At 41.5% G+C, this 22,891-nt stretch overlaps 1 protein-coding gene across 1 annotated transcript in view; it reads left to right on the forward strand.

Annotated features, from left to right (window-relative positions):
- Positions 1 to 1,899: 1,899 nt before the first annotated feature.
- shank3a (SH3 and multiple ankyrin repeat domains 3a) overlaps positions 1,900 to 22,891 on the forward strand; it is a 196,371-nt gene continuing 175,379 nt past the window's right edge. Inside the window, 2 exon segments of the mRNA XM_039807776.1 lie at positions 1,900 to 2,002; positions 3,095 to 3,240. The gene's annotated coding sequence lies outside the window, so the exon portion shown is untranslated.

Consider the following 22,891-nt stretch of genomic DNA (forward strand, 5'->3'; position numbering starts at 1 on the left):
GCCACATGAGCGAGAAGAGACAAGTTGCGCTTTCAATATGCGTTCGTGGGAGGGTCGTGGGGAAAGTGGGAGTTCCACCCAAAGATAAGCGCAAAGTGCGCCTAATTATATATTCCGTGGTATTTACAAAGACTGTCAGTAAGAGCGCGCCTCTATTCTGCGGGGGAAATTCTCCGCCTCTTAAAAGCAGGTCTAAACCAGCCGCAATCGAGTTTCCTCGTAGACCTTTATGCCGCTGGTGAAATGGCAACAGTCATTTGAGCAAGACGAAGACATAGGCGAGGCTGAAAATATTTTTAAACACAAGAATCACACTTTGTCAGTGAACACAACATCATTTAGTGTTACAGATTAAGCAGCCATGCAATATTAGAGTTACTGGAAGAAATCAAAGATGAAATTGAATCTCCCACTCAGCGTTCACATCCCATTCCAGCAGTTGTTCAACTCCTCGCTACATTACAAATATTGGCTTCAGGATTATTTCAAACAGTCCTAGCATCAGCAGTGGGAATATGGCAGTCTGCACTCAGTCATATCATAGCACCAGTACCGCTTTGCTACAGCGCAATTTACGGTCTAGTGGGCGGAGAAAGACGCTGATTGCCTGATGGGTGTCAGGGTTGATAAATACTACGAAAATGTGGAAGCATAGCGTGCGCTATTACCGAACTCGCATAAACAGACGCAGCGCAAACTGCGCTAGTGTTAGTAAATCAGGCCCTGTGTTTTCAAAATAAAAAGGGTCTCATCCATCGATAATAGATGGTTTCAGTAAAAATGACCTAGAATGCTTTTACTTTGACGTCAGTCTGTGGTTGACCAAGTAACGTTAGCTAGCTCACCTCATTCATCTCTGAGGGCCCTATTTTAACGATCTGAAACGCAAGTATGAAACGCAAAACGCAAGTAGCTTTGTGGGCGGATCTCGCCCGCTGTTGCTATTATACCGGCGGGATAAATGAGTCTTGCGCCCAACGCAAATCTAAAATGGGTTGGTCTGAAGTAGCTAGGTGTGGTTTGGGCGTAACGTGCAATAAACCAATCAGAGCGTCAGCTCACATTCCCTTTAAGAGCAGGCGCGCTTGTTCCATGGCGGATTGCTATTATGATGGCGGATTTGCCTGGCGCACGAGATGCGGCAAAGTAATAAATGCCCGTCTTGGCCGGGTGGCGATGTTGCTACTCCTCTCGGGCGCATCTCCTCAAGTCTGGAGAGGATTGCTGCAGCCATGGAGCGTACCTCCAAACGCACCACTTGCTCCTGTTGTGCCCCTTCCTCCTCCCCCCACTCCATCTCCACCAGCTCCATCAGGAGCACATCGCGCATTACTCCCGGACCACATCCCGCCGTAGTTCAACATCACGTCTCTTTAAGTCTTCTAATATTTCCTCATTTATGTCATCAACACATCCATGAGTCATGGAAATGTTGTGTAAATCACAACAAGCCACAAAGAATGCTGCGACTTTTTGAGGACTGTACTGTAAGTGCCTCCTGACCTATCCAAACACCTGAAGCGCAATTTCAGTAATATTTTCCTTTGTAATTATGTATGGTTTGCAAAAATGGGAACTACTGCGTCCGTTTAGATGAGAGAAGTGTATGCGCATTGTGCACACGCTACATTATGGCCAAGCATGCGCCCCTAAAATAGCATCTGCATAACGCGCTACTGACTTTAGACTAGTGCCACTGACTTTAGACCAGGTTTTTCCTGGTCAGTGGTGGAATTGTTTTCTGAAACTGCAAAATAGCACCAATAACGTTTGCGCCGGAACACGCCTCCTCTTTTCGCTGAACCGCCCCCTAGAGCGCAAATACATTCCCTATTTTACCGACGTGCGTCTGTGGAGGGGAAAAGTCCGCTGTGTGTCGGGTGCAAAATAGGAATGATACATGCGTCGGTGTACAAAGGCAATTGCGCTGGGTGCAAGATAGGGCCCTGAGTGTTTTTTAAGATAGTCTACCGCCACTGGCCACTTCTAAGTGATTTTTCAGGTAAAGCTAGTCTCATGTTTGCAATTTTCACTGGCAAGCTAACGTTACCTTGTTCCGAAAACGTTTGTTGGGATAACCCAGGACCTGCGTTATTAACGTTACTCCTGTAGGTTAGCAAGAACAGACCAACTAACTAGCAAAACGGCTAACTGTTAATAACTACATGAAACTAACATTTGACCTAACGTAAGGTTCACGCTAACTTATTTAAACACGCGCTCGGTGTTTATTTAAACCATTTAACGTTATGTGTTTTGTAAATTAAGAGAAAAACAACGTCATATTTATAACTTATTTGTAATTGCAGTGTATAACGTTACAATACGAAAGGGCAGCTAATAATACAGTTAGCTGGCTTAGGTTAATGCAGTAACATTACTTAAACGTTACACCGCTGTGCATCGATCGGACATTCTGTGATGTCAAACACAGGTGTTAATAACATGAATGGCTGCATTCCATTTAGGTGTAACGTTAATGGTCCTAGTATTGTGCATGCTGGCTCACTGGCCAACTGACAGATTAACAGATCAGGACCATAGCTCACCTGTGGTTTTTCTGCTATGACATGTCAAAGTGAGAGAAGAGACAGTCCTAACGCTGCATTGTAGTATAACGTAGGCTAGGGCAGTGGTTCTCAATTGTTTTGCACATTCTTTTGCTGTACGTTTTGTTGGTAAATGTGAGATGTTTAAGTCACACACGTCTCATCTTCATACCAGAAACAAGGCAATGAATTTGGTGACAAACGTGTGTTATGTCAACCCGTTCTTCAAATACTGACGCTTGGTCAGAAGCTCTCAGCGTCAGATACTGACACAAAAGTCTGGCACAAGGGACTGCTGTGACTGGAAGTCGCGGGAAGCTCAGGTTATTAGTCAAATTTGCGGCGGAGTTACGGTGATTGGACAAAATTGTGAGTCGCACTGAATTCACGGAGATTGATTGAATTTGGATGAATTGTTGCATAGGCCTAAAGTTACATTCAACATTAATCTACTTTTCCATCAGTGATAGTTTTTAATTGACATATTAGGAGGTTTGTTTCATTTTACTGTTTTTTGACCGGCTAATTCTGTTTACATGGTGTAGGGTCGAGATTTCCTTAGATGTTTACATCCCATTCAGCTCAGGATGCAAGTATGCAAACCAGCTGCAGGCATCATGAAGCCTGTTGGGAATACACTTTCCCCAAATCTCTTCAGTCCATCAAAGTAGTAGCCTACTCTTCCAAATAAGTGAGTACATCCAACAGTTTTCAGCCTTCTTGTTTGTTTTCATCAAATCTCACTCCACAACATTTTGTAGATGCCTAATATTAGCTTTGATTATTTTCTCTACCAATTCTGTTAAATTAGATACAGAGTTGACAGTGTTACAAACTCTGCCCTGTACTAATATGTATTGCATTGTTGACACGTTTCATAAGTTTATACTTTTCTTTGGTAGATGTATTTTTTCCTGGTATGTTGCCATATACAGTAAAGTAATGTCACTGTTAAGTATTGATACATTGGATATAGTTCACTGTTGAGTTTCAAGACAAAAAAATGTGTGCTGGGAGGAAATTTGATGGCACTATCAATCACTATAACAGAATCAGGGAGTGTATATTTAATCCCAAGTTTAAAGAGTTTTAATGGGATCTTTAGACAACACACTTCACCTAAGGACCCATCACCATAGGACGATTGCAGAAAATACCCTGATGTCACCCTATATGGCATGGCATCCAGATGTTATGTCCTGTGCCACCTTTTGTGTTATCACAACTCCGATGAGTAAGAGACGAGTATTAAAGTACAATGTAGGTAGGCAGACTTTCCATCTATAATGGTTCAGCGCTGTGCTCTGTTTTTGAGCTCTCCTCTGTGTTTGATATCTCATTTGGCATTCCCTCTGTGCGCAGCCCTCGTTATCGTATTCCTATGGAGTGCATTGGCATTTGACATACAGACACCAAAGACTCTGGCGGCATTGAAGATCAACTGCCTCTCACAGCAGTACTCTCTCCCTGTCTCATTGTGTCTCAACCTGTCTTGTCTCTCTCATAGAAGTCAAACAGGTGATTGACCCAAGGGATCATTGACTGTCACTTGCTTAATCATTAATTTGATTTGAATCAGGTCACTGTGTGTGTGCCGTAAGAGGAGTGTGTATCTGTGTGTAGCGTTGGAGATGACAGTGAGGCAAAGACATACATGGGGCAGGTACAAGTTGAGCGTTTTGACATTTTTTTTTTTTTTTTGTATGAACACTTTAATAACCGATGAACATGAGCAGGACTTGTATCTGAAAACATACTGATTTCTACAGATTATACAGCTGCTGTTCACCAGAAGCTACTGTATATTGTTATGATGGGGATTGCTCATGTTCCTTGCAATTGAAAATGCAATGCTCCCTTTTCCTTTTTTATTTTATTGTTTATTTTGTGTGCTTAGGACAGCTGTTTGAATGATTTTGGTGAGAGGTGTCCATTTAAGTTTAGGAAAAAATATATTTTGGGTTTAAAAGTGTAAACAAAGGTAAACAAATCTTAACTCAAGGTTAAGTCAAGCCAGTTTAAAAAAAATCACTAGTAAATTACCACTAGTTGTTGATGCCCAAACAACATCTCTTACTGCCCCCCATTCAAAGCAGTCTGGTGATTATTGAGTGCATGCGTCTAACTAGCTATTCCCAGTCTAGCAATCACTCGGCTACTTTTAGTGGCAAAAGTCACCAACAATCTGTACAACATACAACACACTAGCCTTTGAACCTCAATTTGTATAAAGAAAAACTTCACATGAAATCCTTTAGCAGGAGAAAAAAGGTAGTAACCTCTATAAACAACCGAGGAGGGGTTCCTCTTAGATTTCAAATACACAGAGTAGACAACAATCACAAATGATTAAAAAAAAATTACAATGTGGAGAATCAGAAGAAAAATGTTAGGTGAATAAAGTCCAAATATACATGCTCCACTTATTAGCCTTCTGGGGCTTTCAACAGCATCTTACAGGCGTTATCAGCAGATGGAGATTGCTCAGTTGTGATGGAGATGGCCCAGTTGTCAAATACTTTGATTTGTTTGCAGTAATATTAATGGTGGACCTACAGCACAACATGTTAGTTCTTACCCATACGACTCAACAGTTCAAAATAATAAGTCACATTTTCCTCTTTGTTTAGTTCTTGCTTATCTTTGAGTATTTAGAAAAAGCAGTGCTGATATTCCCTTCTTTGCTTGAGGTCCCCTCAGTCCATTCCTATTTGCGCGCCCTTCCTCTGAGAAGTTGTTTTAAGTTTTATTGATCAAGTTTGACTCATTTTAGGAAAGAGGTCCCCCCTTAAAAAAACACAGTCACTGTTGTGTTGAATCACTTGGCAGTATGAAGTAGTAAATTGCATATTTATATATTGTGTATTGGGGCGGCCTCTAGCTCACCCAGTAAGAGCATTCGCCCCATGTTGGCTGATTCCTGCAGCGGTGCAGGTTTGAATCCGACCTGCGGCCCTTTGCTGCGTGTCATCCCCCATCTCTGTCCCCCTTCAAGTCTATCTACTGTCACTTCATAATAAAAGGAAAAGCCCCCAAAAGAAATAATAAAAAAAAAATTATAGTTGTTGTGGTTTTCCTTCCCATATTATCATGTTAAATGGGTTTGAAATATCTCCAAAATCACTTAAAACAACCCATATACATTAGTTTTCCTTTGGTTGCATTAACACACCAAATTGTCTCTGAGTAGGGATGGAATTAGTCAATCAACAGAATCAGCTATTGAGGTGTTATTTATAGCCTTTGGCGTGTGTTGGGATGAGGCCAGATGGACAGCCGTGATCCTATTACCTCCCTTTTACTTCTCACTGTTGTGTGTCTGCCTCCAGATCCTTCCTTTCCACAGTAGACCGTACACATTGACAGGTTTGGCTCTTCTGTTCATTAACTCTGGGCAGACCTCTGAGTTCCCTGCCTATCCCTTCAGGAAGCAGGACTGACCACAGCTCATGGTATGTGTCTCTAAAAAAGGATTTTGTTGATCTTTGGTTGTGATTAGATGCTTTCATCAGTGTGCTGGGTTGCCTTTTTTGTGTAATGTGGCGAAGACATACTCTGAAAACCATGTGATTAAGCTAATGATGGAGAAATCTTTGGATCATAATCACCATCTAATTATTTTGTATTAGATTTGCTGTTGGTTACATTGAATTACTTTCTTGCAGCTCATTCATGTTTTAGACACAGTGCTGATTGGTCGATTAAACATGGCTCTGCCACTTGTAAAAAATGCAGGATTTATACAGTAAGGTAAAGTGAAGCGGTGAGCTACAGTAGAGAGTGAGTGCAGAAATGTAGTTAAACTAAAAAGTGGATGTGGTTTGGTACTAGGCTCTATTCTGAAATTGATTGACTAAAGGGTTCTGAAAGGTTGGCATATTTGTGGAAAAGTCACCAAGTTGGAAGTTAAATAAAGTTAAATTGAAAAAAATACAAGAAAAAGTCAATATTACTGCACCTGTGTTTAAAATCGCTATACACCAGCTGTTTTGACATTTCTGATTATATTTTTTAGCAATAACATGGTTTAAAAAAACAAGTCTAGCATAATATCCTTGTGGTATCTATGCAGGGATGGAAATTAGCACCCGCTAAATGCGGGTGATTTTGTTCAGTGGCAGGTGAATTTGCTCTACCTACTAGCTACGTTGGCGAGTAAATAAAAGCAGCATACCAGTGTTTTCACTATTTATTAATTACACGACTCTTCAGAGCTGTCTGCTCACGCTGGTCCCGTGAAATATGACAGCTACAGTAGCTTGGAAAATAGCTTTATGGGCAATGACTTTGATGAATTTACTGTTTATCAGACTCCAAATGAGACAAGAAGCTAACGTTAGCGAACGCTGCAGTCCCTCTGCCTCTGACTCCCCCGACACGCTGTACTAACGTTACTGTTTGAAACTTTTTCCAGGTTAGTGGGGATGCATACTGCTCCAAACCAACATGAAAATAACGTACTAATGATTTTCTCAGCATTTAGTTTTGTTTCTAAACTGTGTGTAAAAAGAGTGGTGATGTTAAATCACCTGTTTCACGTAACGTTATTTTAAGGTACCATCTATGTGCTGGATTATTCCTTAGTGAGGGTTAGCTAGCAAATAAGCCCGTTGAAGGCAACATTACTGTTCATATTTTGGCACAATGTTTAGTAATGACAGTAGTAGTGGTCATAGTCAGGGAAAATGTGATCTGAGATGCACATTGCAAAATGTATCTGGAATTGTTCATTAGCTATGTGTGATACCTGCAAAGCTGAATGGACTCACAGTAGTGAAACAGATTTTATTCTGATCCAAAGACTCTGTTAGAGAAACACTATAAAGCAGAAACACTGTATGTGTGTGCATGAGAGAGAAAGAGAATTTTAGTATTTTCCTTAAGAAAAAGTGGAGTGGCTGGTAGATTTCAGAATCCACCAACCACAGTGGCAGGTGAACAAAAAAGTAAATTTCCATCCCTGTATGTTATTTAAATTTTGCATGAACGTCAGATCTCCCCACCTGCAATGGAAAATGGCACAGAAAGAAGGCACTAAAGATTAATGATGATGAATGTTGTTAAACTGTTCAAATGGCTGGCTCCAAAATGGCAATGATTCACAAGACATTGTTATCATGTCCCTGTTAAATATGTATAATAACTTTATTTTCTTTTTTACCCAAGTCTGTTTCATGTAGCTTATCTATTTTTTGGTTGGTAGGCTACTGTAGATAGGGAGACGTGGTGAGTTGGAGGATAAGAGATGTTACGATCTTATCTTTTTTATATTTTACAAGAAATTTACTCTGGGTGGGAATAAGTAAACGAAGGATCTTAAATAATGATCAGAGCATTTTCTAACAATCTCTTTTCTTTTGCTCACACGTAAATTGTTGCATTTATCTATACGGTGGTGTATATTTCAATAGAGACACCAAAGATATGTTTGTAACATTTGACAGTATTCTTAATGTAGTATTTATAATGTGTCAATTTGATTTGTTTATTATTTTATCATTTCTGAGCCAGATTTGATTCAATAATTGAGAGGTCCTGTGAAGATGTATAATGTCAGAATGCTTAAGAACAACACTGCTGCTTTAATGTTTTGATTCCTTTCAGGCTGTCCATCTGGTCGACAGCCAGCGGCAGCTACAGTACTAGATACTAGATGAAGTGCTGAACTGAAAGACTAGGGGCCCTATTTTAACGATCTAAGCGAAGGTGCGTTTAGTAGGGGTGTGACGAGACACTCGCTCACGAGACAAGACGATACACGAGATTGGGGTCACGAGAGCGAGACGCGATTTTAACACTAATTTAAAGAAAACTTCAGTTAAGAAATATGACTGGGAAAAATAGTCTTTACTCAGAGAACCAAGGTTACAAGCTAGGGGTGTGACGAGACGCTTACTCCACGAGACGAAACACATCACGAGATTGGGTTCATGAGAACGAGACGAGATTTCGTCGCGGTGAAAAGTTGTCCGCGTGGCGAATGTGATGTCAGCGTGATGGAGCGTGGAATTACTATTGAAAATCCCCCTGCCACTTTTAAATCATTTGTGTGGCAACATTTTGGTTTTCCTGCGGAAATAATAAACGGCGAAAGAGTGACAGACAAGACGAACACAATATGTAAACATTGTAAGAAAAAAATGCCGTATACCGCGGCTAACACGAGCACTATGCAAAAACACTTACAGCACCACCACAGCTCTCTACTAACTACTGCACCCGCGACTCGCGGGTGCAGTAGTTAGTAGTACGGCATTTCTTTCTTACAATGTTTACATATTGTGTTCGTCTTGTCTGTCACTCTTTCACTCTTTTCACCTCGACGAGAAATCTCGTCACGTAAAACGAGATCTCGTCACACCCTTAGCGTTTAGGGCGTGTCCAAATCCACTTTTGCGGAAAAAAGGGTCTGTGCACCGGGCGCATGGTTCAAAAGGGTTGTACTTAGTGTCTTCATTAATTCAAAGGTGTGTTTTGGGCGTAACACGCAATAAACGAATCAGAGTGTCATCTCCCATTCCCTTTAAAATCCAGGCACGTTTATACCTTTGCGCATTGCTATTATGATGCCGGATTTGCATCGTAATATTTTTATTTGTAATCTTTTGCATGTTTGTGTGCTACTGCGCTTCCCTGTGTGTGTGTGTGTGTGTGTGTGTAACAAGAATGGTGTGCATAAGCCTAGGCGCATTAGACTAATTTGCTGTTAAAATAACAATGACATGCTTCACTATTGTAGCCTGACAAGCCAGACCCACATCAAGATGTTGGGTCTGGGAACTCACCATTGACGGAGCTCAGTCCGAGGGGCGGGATAAACGGCTGTCTTTCAAATTCCCTCTGCACGCAATATGATAGTGCTACAACCAGACAGAGCAACGAAGAAGGTAGCGAAGCTAGTTGATAGATTAAACTTTTGCCGTATCCAGTCGGCAAAACTCCGAACACATCTTCCTTTTTTAAGAATGATTTCAGTGCCGTTCTTTGTTCTTTTCTCAAAGAAAAGCTTAACTCCAAGTCTTCCAGAAGACCGCTGTTCCCAGCAGCAGCAGCCATAACCCCGCCCACCGACTCTATACACGATGTGATTGGCCTGACCAGAGTTTGGTTTTTCCAGCTCGCAGGTGCATTTGCTATTTATATGACGCGGGCGCTTGACGGGAAATTGAAAACTGCGTCGGTCTTAAACTAGCAAAGACATTGCATCGGGCTTTGTGCTGCGCCGCGTGCAAGATAGGGCCCTAGAGCAACATTGTCTTCCTTAGAATACTTTGGAAGCATTGGCTTGGTCCCAGTGATGTCTAATCCTATAGTATAGAAAATACTCCAAAGAAAAATTAACTAGAGACTGATTTAAAAACAAGACCATGGACACATCACGTGATCTTTGTCGTGATCACTGTGCAATCTTTCCTCAAACTCACCTCACCACACATTCACACATTTTATTTGTCCCACACTATCCTAATGTTCCAACACCTTCAGTAAAACATGATTGCCACACACACCAGTAGTATTCTCTGTAGAAATGTATTGACGGGCACTCTTGCATTAGTGAGGCAATGAGAAGCAAGTGTTGTGCCTTTCTCAATAAGTCTGTTTGCTCTGTCTGCGACAACAAGTTGCCGTTTGTCACTTTGAACTTGAAAGTTCATATCAACAGATATTCATTTGATAGACATCCATGACGGCAATAATATAGCAATGGTGACATCTCGCTATTGAATGTCTTTAGGGGGGATTTTGATCATACTGCTTGCCAAGAAGTGTTCATTTAAATCAGCATGAAACATTGAGGTGTCTTAGCTGATTCATTTGTATTTCAAAGGGAAGTTTGTATCTTGACTGACACAATCCTTTTTAGTCACGTTTCCTGCCTAGACATATCGGTGACCTTTTATTAGTAGTTGACGGCCATGACGTTCCAGAGTATTCAGTGTTGGCTTTATGGAGATCAGATGTAAAGTGGAATATATGCTTGTTGATGAACAACCACTTACCTTAAATTGCCACAGAAATTGTCATAGGAAATTAGAATGTACACACAATAACTATGTAACTGACGTTCACACAACTCTTAATCGAGTATTTGAAAGATTTTGTCAATCTAACGCAGTTGTGTGGAAGTAAAAAAATAAATGCTTAACCAAAGTTATGTCATGGTACATCAGTGGTAACAGAATGGCTTTTAAGAATTACTGTAATTAATATTGAGTAGTTAATTATTCTTTCCATTTCAATTATGTTGGCTGTATTTCAAAAGTCCTAATATGCTCTCCAGTACTCACAATTGTTAACTAATACGTTCAAAAACAAGAATGAAATCAGAATTTCTTTAAACTTTTCCAACTTAATCGGAATTTTCCACCAGGTGCGTCTGCGCTGCATTCCGGAAGCGCCGCGACCTCCGCGAGCAATCGGGGCCATTCAAGTCAATGCTTGATATTCCACCAGCAGCGTCACGGCGCGTCCCAGAAGCGTGCGTGAAGCGGCTCTCCGCTCCGCTGAAGATACGCGGCAGGTGTATTTTCACGTGAGCCGTGGGGTGTTCAGACAGCAAGGCAGGAAGTGAAACGGCGAGAGAATTCAGTCAGTTTACCAAACCCCCCCCCCCATATCGTATACGTCTCCTCTACAACACTATGGATGCCGAGAGATTCATCTTGGAGGTGGAAAAAGATAATACGACATCACAGATCCTTTTTATCAGGACAACACCAGAAAAGAGAAGACATTGAGTTTAACTTTAGGAGTGGTTGGAGTGGAAGGTAGATACTAGTTTAATAAACACGTGATTGTTCTGTAAAGTACTTGTAGAGACAATAACATCTGCGAGTTGGGCAGCAAGACGCTCCGCTTCTGAGACACTCCCGGTTTCGTACGGCGCGTGGTGGAGGACTAAACAAAACCGGAACGCAGCCGGAACGGAAAATGCACTACAACAACGATAAGATAAGATGTTTCAGCAAAATGTGTTTTGATTAATATTCATCATCATAATAAAATACTTTATTTGGAATTCTGCATCTTAAACAGAGAAAGGGCATGTTTTGAAACACATCAGCATTTACTGTGACAGCCAATGCCCCAAGGCATCAACCAGGACATTGCTATCTTTATCAGACTCACCATCAGCACTCTGTGTTATTCAGCTTCCAACTATCGGCTGACATTTGCATTTAATAATTATGCAAAGTTACTTCAGTTTTTCGATGCAGAGAGTGAGGAGATAGCAAGTACAAGGGCAGATGAGATGTAATGTAATGTAAAAGGCCTATGCAGATACAGAGTAGAGATTGACAGAGAGAAGAAGGCTAATAGTAGTATTTAAATGGACTGGCAGATATTTCCTTTCTTGATTTTACAGGCTTAGTTTTAAGTTAAGAATTGGATACATTGATTAATACCCATTTAAAATAAGGGTTTAAATGTTTGTTTGCACACTTACTCTCTTCTGTGTGGTTGTCTTTTTATCTTTGTCTTAGTTAGGGCTTGGCAATATAGCCTAAAAAACAAACAAATCCCTGATTTTTTCACAAAAAAATCTGATCTCTTTCTCTCCCCTGTCTTTCACTGGTTGAAGCCTGAAAATATTGTAAAACAAATTAATAACATAACTAATTACACTGGTCGGACTGTTGAGCTCTGTTTCAGACTGATACCTCCGGTTCAGGCTGGTCCTCATCCTCAACGCCTTTTTCAGTCGCGGAAAATACTTTTCAATATTCATCTGGATTGAAGCAGCAAACATTCAGCGTAAGAGTAAAAAATGACATAACATTATTTATAATACGTTTATTTGATTCACAGCTGCTACATATAGTGTTTTGACCTCAACAACCCAACTGCATTTTACCGCAAACTTGCGACTAGTTAACTTTCTAAAGCAGGCCCAATCGCTTGTTTGCTAAGAGTTGGGTCGGTGATTGTGAATGTGTGATTGTGTAAAGGTGTTCACGAGATAGATACCAACCTTTTGTGAACTTGTGAATTTCGCCAGCTGTCTTCTCTCCTTGATGGAGACAGACGCTGTGTGCACAGTGGGTTTGATGGTGTTTTAAGCCTCCAACGTCGCCTTACAGGCACTAACCCTCACCGTAACCTTAAACATAACCATTGCCACGGTGCCTGGAAGGTGACATATAGGGGCTTAAAAAAAAACAACACCGCACGGTGGGAGGAGCTGTGTGTGTGTGTGTGTGTATGTGAGCGAGACACAAGTGACAGAGAGACAGAGGAGAGCAGGGAAAGGAACTGCAGAAGAACGTATTTTAAATAGCGTTTAAAAAAATAAATAAAAAATAACGAAACGCAATGTGCGCCGGCCAGTGTTGATAGTGAGGCGGACCGCCACACTCAAATGGATGCGTGAGCTAAAGCTGTTTTCACACATACAGGTAATTCACTTCTTGTTCCTCGCTAAAAGTTCAAATAATTAACTTTATCGCGCAACCTTGCCCCTATTTTCACCTGTTGCTAACGTACATTAACATCCCCTGGTCTCATGAATGTAGCATACATGTAGCAAGCTCCTTCGTAGTAACTATCGGTAAAAAAACATGGAAGAAGAGCTCCATGCTACAGAGCGGCGATTGCTGGTTGTTTAGGCCGCTACAGACCTCCGTCACAGCTTGTCGTATCAGTGGCATTTTGGTCATTCCGGTCATTTCGGCGAAGATTACGGTTAAGTAAGTAATGAAACGACGAGTAAAGAAAAGAACTAATGTTAGTCCCTGTCGCTGCCATGTTGTTTGTGTATCTCTTTGGCAAACGCGCAGGGGGAGGGCTGAGCCCGTTCGGAACTACGGGAGCCCAGAGGGGAGCGTTGGCGGATGTTAAGGAGATTTTCATTTTAACAAATCGACGTTAACTACACATTCGAGTTAATCAATAAAATCAATTTATCGCCCAGCCCTAGTCTTAGTCACCATATTCCAAAACATGCAAATTAAATCATAATTATGTAGACATCTTAGAAAGTAGTATGGTAGTGCTGCTTTCCCTCTTACCTGGTTTGCCATTTCTCCTAGGAATCTGCTTAAGAGTCTGGCTGCTTCCCCAGACTCACGATTCCTTTTTGTGTCTGGCCAGCTGGTTTCAAAGTAATGCGCTGAGGTTTGATGTTAAAGAGCCATTTCCTTTCCCATGCTGGTGTAAAATCACCATCTGTCTCAGTGTCTGCTCTGATTTGAGTGTTCTCTCTGCCAGACCGGCCTGCAAATGCAACCCCATGAGTCCAGCATCAAACCCCGATGCCTTTACACTGGATTCAAATACAAGAAGCAATACAATGCAAAAAAAGTTTTTGTCACTGGCAAATATTATTTAAACTTTCAGTTTTGTACAATTCACAGCCAGTGGGTTGTTTCATTATGCCTCTGCACCCACCACACTCCATTTTGTGTGTAGTTATTGTGACCTAGCTGGTCGTCCAACATGACTGCCTCAGTTATTGTCTTTGCAAGGATATTACTGCCAGTCAGTGAGTTATGTCAAAAATTGTGAGCTATTCCTTTAATGATTTTCCTTTTTATCAAAGGCTGGCTTGAGGTCCTACATGTCTTCTCATTCATGTATATCTGTGTATCTGTTTACTTCACATACACATGGACACAAACAGTATTTTAAATAACAATTATAAAATGCAGATATAAGGCCCTTGCCTTGTAATTTGTTCCAACAGCAGCCTTTGAGAGAAGAGATTAGCATATTTGGCATTAGCATATTGGTAAAAGAGAGGAAAGATCTACCTTTAGACTGATGGTTAATTGACTCAAATTCAAATGCGGGCTTCTCTCTCTCTTTCTCTCTCTCTCTCTCTCTCTCTCTCTCTCTCTCTCTCTTTTTTCTCTCTCTCTGTCTCTTTCTCTCTCCCTGTCATCCTCTGGGCTGAATTAATGAGAGATCAGTGAAAGGATGTTTACAAGATTAACAACTGCCTCAACATTTAGTCTGTGTATATGAGTGTCAGTTGGGGTCTGTGTTTTCCCAAAGGGGCTGTGAGGATTACACCAGCATACAATTTACTAGATGCATTAGTTTTCATCACAGCCCTGCATAGCACTGAACTGATCTGAAACTATTATACCTAAACAATCTGAAATGGCTTGAATATTATGTAATGCAATTACTGGAATGACTGTTTGTACTGTCTGGTCATCCCTAAATTCATTAATGTTATTTGCCCAAGGGAAGCGTATTATCATTAAATTATGTATTTCTTTTAAAACCACTTCTTAATCACATTATAGTGGGCAAACATGGCTAGTTTTGGGGAAATGCTACTTGATTGATTTTTTCTGTTGCTTTCTTCTTCCTGTTTGTCATCACTGATCCTCCTCTTGCTCTTTCTCTTTCTCTTCCTCTTTCTCTCTGTCTATTTCTCCCTCTAAGCCTTTGTGGGCTTAGAAGTGATTCCACTAAAGAACATTTTCTACACAAAATCTGCCACTTCAATCTGGGACTGTTCCCTGAATGTTAATGTGAGTTGGCATTGTAAAAGATAAAGTCATATGTTGATTTCAAGCAAGTCTTGCAAAGAAACGGGTCTTGACAGGTAGAACATGTCCTGCTCCTGCTGCATTCAGCTGAGCAGTTGTTGTGGGACTGATACCTTGGAGTGAAAAGAGTCTCAGAGCTTGATTCTAGTCTAATTGTAAAGGGGTTGACCATTAAATTACAATACAGCTAAAATACGTTGTTTAATTTATGGGTTGTATGCCTCACACAAAATTTATTTCCACACAGCAAATGTGCCCTCAAGTTTAAGAGAGCGACATACCATTGGCCCAGGGTATTGACACCTCCGAGGGAGAGATGAGAGGAGATTTCTTCACTGAATTATTTCTACTAATTACTTCCTCCCATGGTGGGTTTACATGTATATGTGTATTTGAGTGTAGAATGTAAATGCATGTGTACATGTGATATATGCCTGTGTTTTTTTGCCTCCCATTGCCAAAGGGAAAGCTATTGTAGCTCTCTGCTATTGCTGCCTTTGAAAATGTCTTTCTACCAGAAAGATGCAGAAAGGCATCATCAAAAGCCTTTAGCAAGCTTGAGGCGTACATGTTTCTCTAACAGCTACACTATAAAGCATTTTAGCTTCTTTTGAACTCTGATTTACTTAGATACTCTGTAAATTTGGTATGTTTTTGTGACGGTATTATTTTTTTCTTTTAATGTTTTTTTTTCTTCTTTTAGCTTTAGGCCCAACTCTTGTATGAATCGGCACTATATTGTATCAGTGGTTACTGGTGACAGGTTTTGGTATAAACTAGCTAAACGTACTTGATTTACTTAAAGTTACACGTTTTTTAGGCTACAACATTTTTTGTCACATACAGCAAACCTCTCCTCACTATCCGCGAGCCGCTGGTCCCCTGAACACACTGTATAAACACGCAGGGCCCTATTTTAACGATCTGAAACGCAAGTATGAAACGCAAAACGCAAGTAGCTTTGTGGGCGGATCTCGGGCGCTGTTGCTATTTTACCGGCGGGATAAATGAGTCTTGCGCCCGACACAAATCTAAAATGGGTTGGTCTGAAGTAGCTAGGTGTGGTTTGGGCGTAACGTGAAAATAACCAATCAGAGCGTCATCTCACATTCCCTTTAAGAGCAGGCGTATTGTTCCATGGCGGATTGCTATTATGACGGCGGATTTGCCTGGCGCACGCCAGCGGGAGCTGGCGATGCGAGATGCGGCAAAGTAATAAATGCCCGTCTTGGCTGGGTGGCGATGTTGCTGCGGCCACTCGGGCGCATCTCCTCAAGTCTGGAGAGGATTGCTGCAGCAATGGAGCGTGGGCCTCCAAACACACCACCTGCACCTGTTGTGCCCCTTCCTCCTCCCCCAACTCCATCTCCGTCCACCCGCTCCACCAGGAGCGCATCGCGCATTACTCCCGGACCAGATTCCGCCGGAGTGTCCAATCCCACCGTAGTTCAACATCACGTCTCTTTAAGTCCTCTAATATTTCCTCATTTATGTCATCAACACATTCATGATTCATGGAAATGTGTAAAACACAACAAGCCACAAAGAATGCTGCGACTTTTTGAGGACTGTAAGTGCCTCCTGATCTATCCAAACACATGAAGCGCATTTTCAGTAATATTTTCCTTTGTAATTATGTATGGTTTTCAAAAATGGGAACTGCTGTAGATGAGAGAAGTGTATGCGCGTTGTGCACACGCTACATTATGGCCAAGCATGCGCCCCTAAAATAGCATCTGAATAACGCTACTGACTTTAGACTAGCGCCACTGACTTTAGACCAGGTTTTTCCTGGTCAGTGGCGGAATTGTTTTCTGAAACTGCAGAATAGCACAAAGTAACGTTTGCGCCGGAACATGCCTCCTCTTTTCGCTGAACCGCCCCCTAGAGCGCAAATACATTCCCTAATTTACCGACGTGCGTCTGTGGAGGGAAAAGTCCGCTGTGCGTTGGGTGCAAAATAGGAATGATACATGCGTCGGTGTACAAAGGCAATTGCGCTGAGTGCAGATAGGGCCCGCAGTCTCTGTAGAAAGCCCAGGCTCCACTAACTCCAACAAAAACAAAGTGGCCAACCTGTACCACAAAAACATAACAAAGTGTCCAGTGTTCAGCCAATAGCCGACAAGAAGGATTTGGGGGGGGGGGGTTAGTCCGCTGAAGCACGGAAGGGAGGAGGAGGGGACGGGATGAGGAGGAGGGAGGGGCGAACTAGTCTCGTTTTGTTTGAAAATACTTTGAACGTCAACAAGAATAATGTCACCCAACATCACTTAGAGCACCTTTAACTTAGGCTCTCGGTAAATCAGACATTACTACTTTTTATTCCAACTTCCGTCAAGCTGCTGATCTCCAATAGTAAATCTTAGTCCAGCAGAGCAGGGGTGCAGTAAATACACCAGCCCTTTTTGCACTTTGCACTTTAATTATTACAGTTAATTCTCAGGAGGTTGTGCTGTCTGTGCTGTCATGTGTGTCCTTCTTTTGTGTCCTTGTGTCTTAGGACACTCTGCTGATCTCACTTTTATGTTGATTTTATCTTACTGTATTTGTATTAGTGATGCACCGAAATGAAAATTCTTGGCCGAAACCGAAAACCGAAAAAAGAGGAAACCAAGACCGAAACACCGAAAGAAATTAAGCCAATTATTAGTACCATTGCATTTATGGCTATGACTGTGTACTAACTTTACTAAAATCAAGGCATTGCAATTGTATAAATTAATATTAAAATTAAAAAAATATCTAGCAGAAATATGGCTACAATCTTATAGTCACATACAGTATACAGTAGCCTAAGAACAGAATAGCTTACTATTATTATTATTATTATTATTATTATTTGAGGCACTTTCTTGCAGGATTTCACTGAACATATCAGACAACGAGGGTGCATGCCCCTCATCTGGTGCAGAGAGACGAGTCTTTTTTTCTGCGCTCTGATCTCCTCCACGCGGGTTCTCCGCATCCATCGCGGCCTGGATAATTTCTCGTTCGCCCTGATTTATTTCCGCATCCAAGTAATGGTCTTTATAACACGGATCAAGTACAGTCGCGATGAAGTGCAGAGGATCCGAATAGATCTCACTGAAACGTGTGCTGACAGACTCTAAGAGCGTACTTTTCATTGTTTTCACTCCGTGGTCCGTCTCAACCTCTTTGCTTAGGAGACGCTTTGCAGGTGGAACGGGTACTAACACACGTGCAGGTCGCGGTTTCTGTTTGCGTCATCACAACATTTTCGGCCGTATTGTTTCGGTGATAAAAGTATTTTGGCCGAAACTTTTTATGTGGCCGAATATTCGGTGCATCCCTAATTTGTATTTTATTATTTTTTTCTAACTTGAGAATGTTTTTATGTTACATATTGTCTGTGTTGTGAAGCAACGGATGTGGCACTGTGTCCAAGACAAATTTCCCCTCGGGGACAATAAAGTGTATACTATTCTATTCTATACTAGACAAAAATTTGGGTCTATCTAGAAAATATTTTTAACTCAGGATACACGACATGTTAGTTACACGTGTGTGTGTGTGTGTGTGTGTGTATGCATGCGTCTGTGTCTGTCCATGATCCTTTCTGTTTCTACTTAGAAGAGGAATGTCTGCATATTCCTCTCTAAGAGCCCAAGGAAGATAACCCCATATAAAAGGAGGTCTGTTAATTATACAGAGATGGAAATCAAACCTGCATACATTATTATATATATATATATAGGGTTATTCCCAAGACTGGCAAGGCCACTCGTTACTCACTATTCATCTAGATCAACCTCTTGTGCTCTTAACCTTTTTGTAAGGCTAGGTTTCTATAACAACCGGTCTGACTTTCATATTACTTTTCAAAGAATATAAGGTGATGGAAAGTAGACTAAATGGTGTGTGAAAGTAGATGGGAGGCAGTGTAGGAGGTTGAAAGAGGGACATTGGGTAATGATGCTGGCCACGTTCCAAAAAATGACAACGCTTTGGATCAAAAATGGAAATGCAGGTGCTATCCCATTACTCCATACAGGCTTAGTGAGTGCCATTTTAGTGAACAACATGCCAGATAATTTAGAGTACAAACAACGGTTCAAAATTGGAATACAAATTGTATGAACAAAAATGTCTGTGTACATTTGAAATGATTGTAATCATCGCCACACATTTATTTGTGTATGTTTTATATTTTATTCTCAAGCAAGAGCATTTTTACTGCATTCACTTTTAAATGAACACAGCAATCAATTGTTGATTCATTATATATACTTTTTGTTTTAACTTTATACTAGTAAGAAGCGGTGCAGTTTTCTTGGTCAATTGTGCATAAACACACTCAAATCTGATAATCAGGTACTGGTGTGGCATCAAAAAACAACTAGACTTTTGTCGTCATGGGACTGGATAGTGATGTTGAAGCCTGCACTTACAACCTAAATCCTATTGAACTGTAGACATTTCCTAATTCTCGATTTAGGTTATAGATTGAACTCTGTAGTAATCACCTTGTGTATGTATGTGGGATGTAGCAAGGAACTGTTTGTCGACCATAGCAGTATCAGGCATTCACAGTATCTCCGTGTTTTCTGTGATATGTAATGCCTGCATGACTAATGCACAGACTAATGTTTTAATCCATTGGAATTCACCACACAAGTACATGAATATTAAGGCCCAAAACTACGTGTGTAAGTGTGGCGCATAACCCCCCAAACGCACATTAACTCACACATACACTATACACACACACACACACACACACACACACACACACACACACACACACACACACACACACACACACACACACACACACACACTACTGCCCTCATTATATCACCCCTGAAGATGCTCAGTGGTTCAGTGGCAGGGCCAACTACATAGCGAGCCCTCATCCAAGCTGTTTGGGTATGAAAGTGCAATGAGCTTTGTTTTGCTTTTTCTTACATTACACATTAATTTTTCATCTACAATCCTACCTTTCCATAGTTTTTTTCCTGTTCCGAGTGGTGGATGTGCTTTGTGAAGCAGAAAAAGGCATTGAACGCAACAGCTCTTAATTCACTGCCCTGAAAAAGAGGGTAATCATTTGTTTTCTGCTGGCTATTAGGCTGAAGGACCACAAGTTCGCAGGCGCACACACGCAAACATGTATATAAAACACAATCCAGGGCTCCAGACTAACTTTTTGCCTTGGTCGCACTGGTGCGCCTAACTTTTTTTATTTAGGTGCAGCAGCACAAAATTTAGGTACACCCAAATTTTTCCTCACGTCACCATTAACGCCACAATTTCAAGGTCACCTTTTTATCACACTCCATATACATTCATATATATATTATGCCAATTATTTTAAACAAGAATAAGGAGTTGGTACATTTTTTTTTTTTAATTTGAAGCACAATTATACTGTACTCAAAGTCTTATAGCGGGTCCCCCCTTGCTGTCAAATGCCCCTCAGATGGCCAACACCTGTCATTTGGCCTTCTTCCCCTTTGGCCTTGGCTAAACCAGCTTGCCACACTCCCTAGCATCAAAATTCTCCAAGCTGGGCCCCTCCACACTGATTCTTATCAGATCTTCCACTAGTCCAGGACTAAAAATCATATCTCTGTATTTTTCGGCTGAATGGTGATACACAATATATATCTCTAGCTCTAATTTATATTTTTTACAAAGTGGGCTAAATGTTCAGTTTTAAGTCAAAGCCACTTTTCACAAGCTCTTTTATTAAAACAGATGTGATTAAAATAAAATGCAAAGACAGGGTTTCCTTCCCAATTTGAAAATATACAGCTGCAACACATGTACATTATCTGAAATAAATAGCCTGGGATATATTTAAAAAAAAAATCATATATAATACATCTCTGAAAAAGCTCCTTCACTTGTTTTCAATAACAGACCCGGATAGCCCAGTAGCTCATATAGGGAGATAGGTTGAGGGAGTACGATGGAGTGAAGCGTACTCACAGAGTGACGGCTGAGGCTGACTCATTATGAATGGGTCCTGCGCGGGTCGAATGCGGGTCAGCGGCGTTACACACGTCTTGTGTAGGCTATGAAATTTCTGTATCGTCACTGCGCTGCATTTTTATGAACTATGATAATGTGGCCGTGGGTCACATCTAGGGTTGGGTATCGTTTGGTTTTTTTCAATTCCGGTGCTAAATCGATACTTTTAAAACGGTGCCGGTGCCTAAACAGTGCCTGAACCGGTACTTTTCAATAAAGTAAAAAAAAAAAAGAAGAAGAAAAAAAATAAGTAAGTCAGTGACTTGTTTATTGCTAAGGCCATGGTCAAAATTAAAGATTTAATAATAATGTAATAACTATAACAATAACTTATTTCACCAGTAAATTGCTGTTGAACCCCAGATGGGAAAAGGGTATTTTACAATTACTGTGAATGCACCACGAGGCTACCTGTTTTAAGTGAATGCACCGTCTGTGTTGTTTAACTACCGGCAACGCAGCTGCAAGTGAACGCACCGTCTGTGTTGTTTAATTCCGACAACGGCAGCTGCGAGTGAACGCACCGTCTGTGTTGTTGAATTCCGACCATATAAACATACTGTATATCTATGAATTGCGACAATGGCAGCTGCTGCTGCGCTGCAGTGCAGACTGTTACATCCCGCTGTTGAAGTCCTCCATAGTGAAATACAGTCACACTTTACACTGTTTAACGTTAGCTGTCAGCATTTTACCGGTGTTTAATCCAGCTGCTAGCTAAAGGTAGGCTAACGTTACATGCTGTCAGGTGTAGTGTAAAGTCAAGCACCGAAATGAGGCACCGAAACTTTCGTTCTTATTCGGTCTCGTTACTACCGTTTACGTCGGCACCGGTTCCCTATTGGCACCGAGTTTCGGTACCCAACCCTAGCACATCTCTCGCCCAGGTCCAGCAGGCTCCGTCTCACACGCTATTATTCAACGAACTGAAGTTACCGTAGGTCCATTCAATAACTTCTAGGGCCCTATCTTACACTCAGCGCAATTGCCTTTGTTCACCGACGCATGTATCATTCCTATTTTGCACCCCACGCACAGCGGACTTTTCCCTCCACAGACGCACGTCGGTAAATTAGGGAATGTATTTGCGCTCTAGGGGGCGGTTCAGCGAAAAGAGGAGGCGTGTTCCGGCGCAAACGTTACGTGGTGCTATTTTGCAGTTTCAGAAAACAATTCCGCCAATGACCAGGAAAAACCTGGTCTAAAGTCAGTGGCGCTAGTCTAAAGTCAGTAGCGCGTTATTCAGATGCTATTTTAGAGACGAATGCTTGGCCATAATGTAGCGTGTGCACAACGCGCATACACTTCTCTCATCTACAGCAGTTCACATTTTTGAAAACCATACATAATTACAAAGAAAAATCTTACTGAAAATGCGCTTCATGTGTTTGGATAGATCAGGAGGCATTTTACAGATCCTCAAAAAGTCGCAGCATTCTTTGTGGCTTGTTGTATTTTACACATTTCCATGAATCATATCATGTGTTGATGACATAAATGAGGAAATATTAGAGGACTTAAGGAGACGTGATGTTGAACTACGGTGGGATTGGACACTCCGGCGGAATCTGGTCCGGGAGTGGCAATGCGCGATGCGCTCCTGGTGGAACGGGTGGACGGAGATGGAGTTGGGGGAGGAGGAAGGGGCACAACAGGTGCAGGTGGTGCGTTTGGAGGCCCACGCTGCATGGCTGCAGAAATCCTCTCCAGACTTGAGGAGATGCGCCCAAGAGGCCGCAGCAACATCGCCACCCGGACAAGACAGGCATTTATTACTTTGCCGCATCCCGGACAGCTCCCGCTGGCGTGCGCCAGGCAAATCCGCCGTCATAATAGCAATCCGCC

Source organism: Perca fluviatilis, chromosome 8 (assembly GCF_010015445.1).
Source record: "Perca fluviatilis chromosome 8, GENO_Pfluv_1.0, whole genome shotgun sequence".
NCBI classification, from domain to species: domain Eukaryota; kingdom Metazoa; phylum Chordata; class Actinopteri; order Perciformes; family Percidae; genus Perca; species Perca fluviatilis.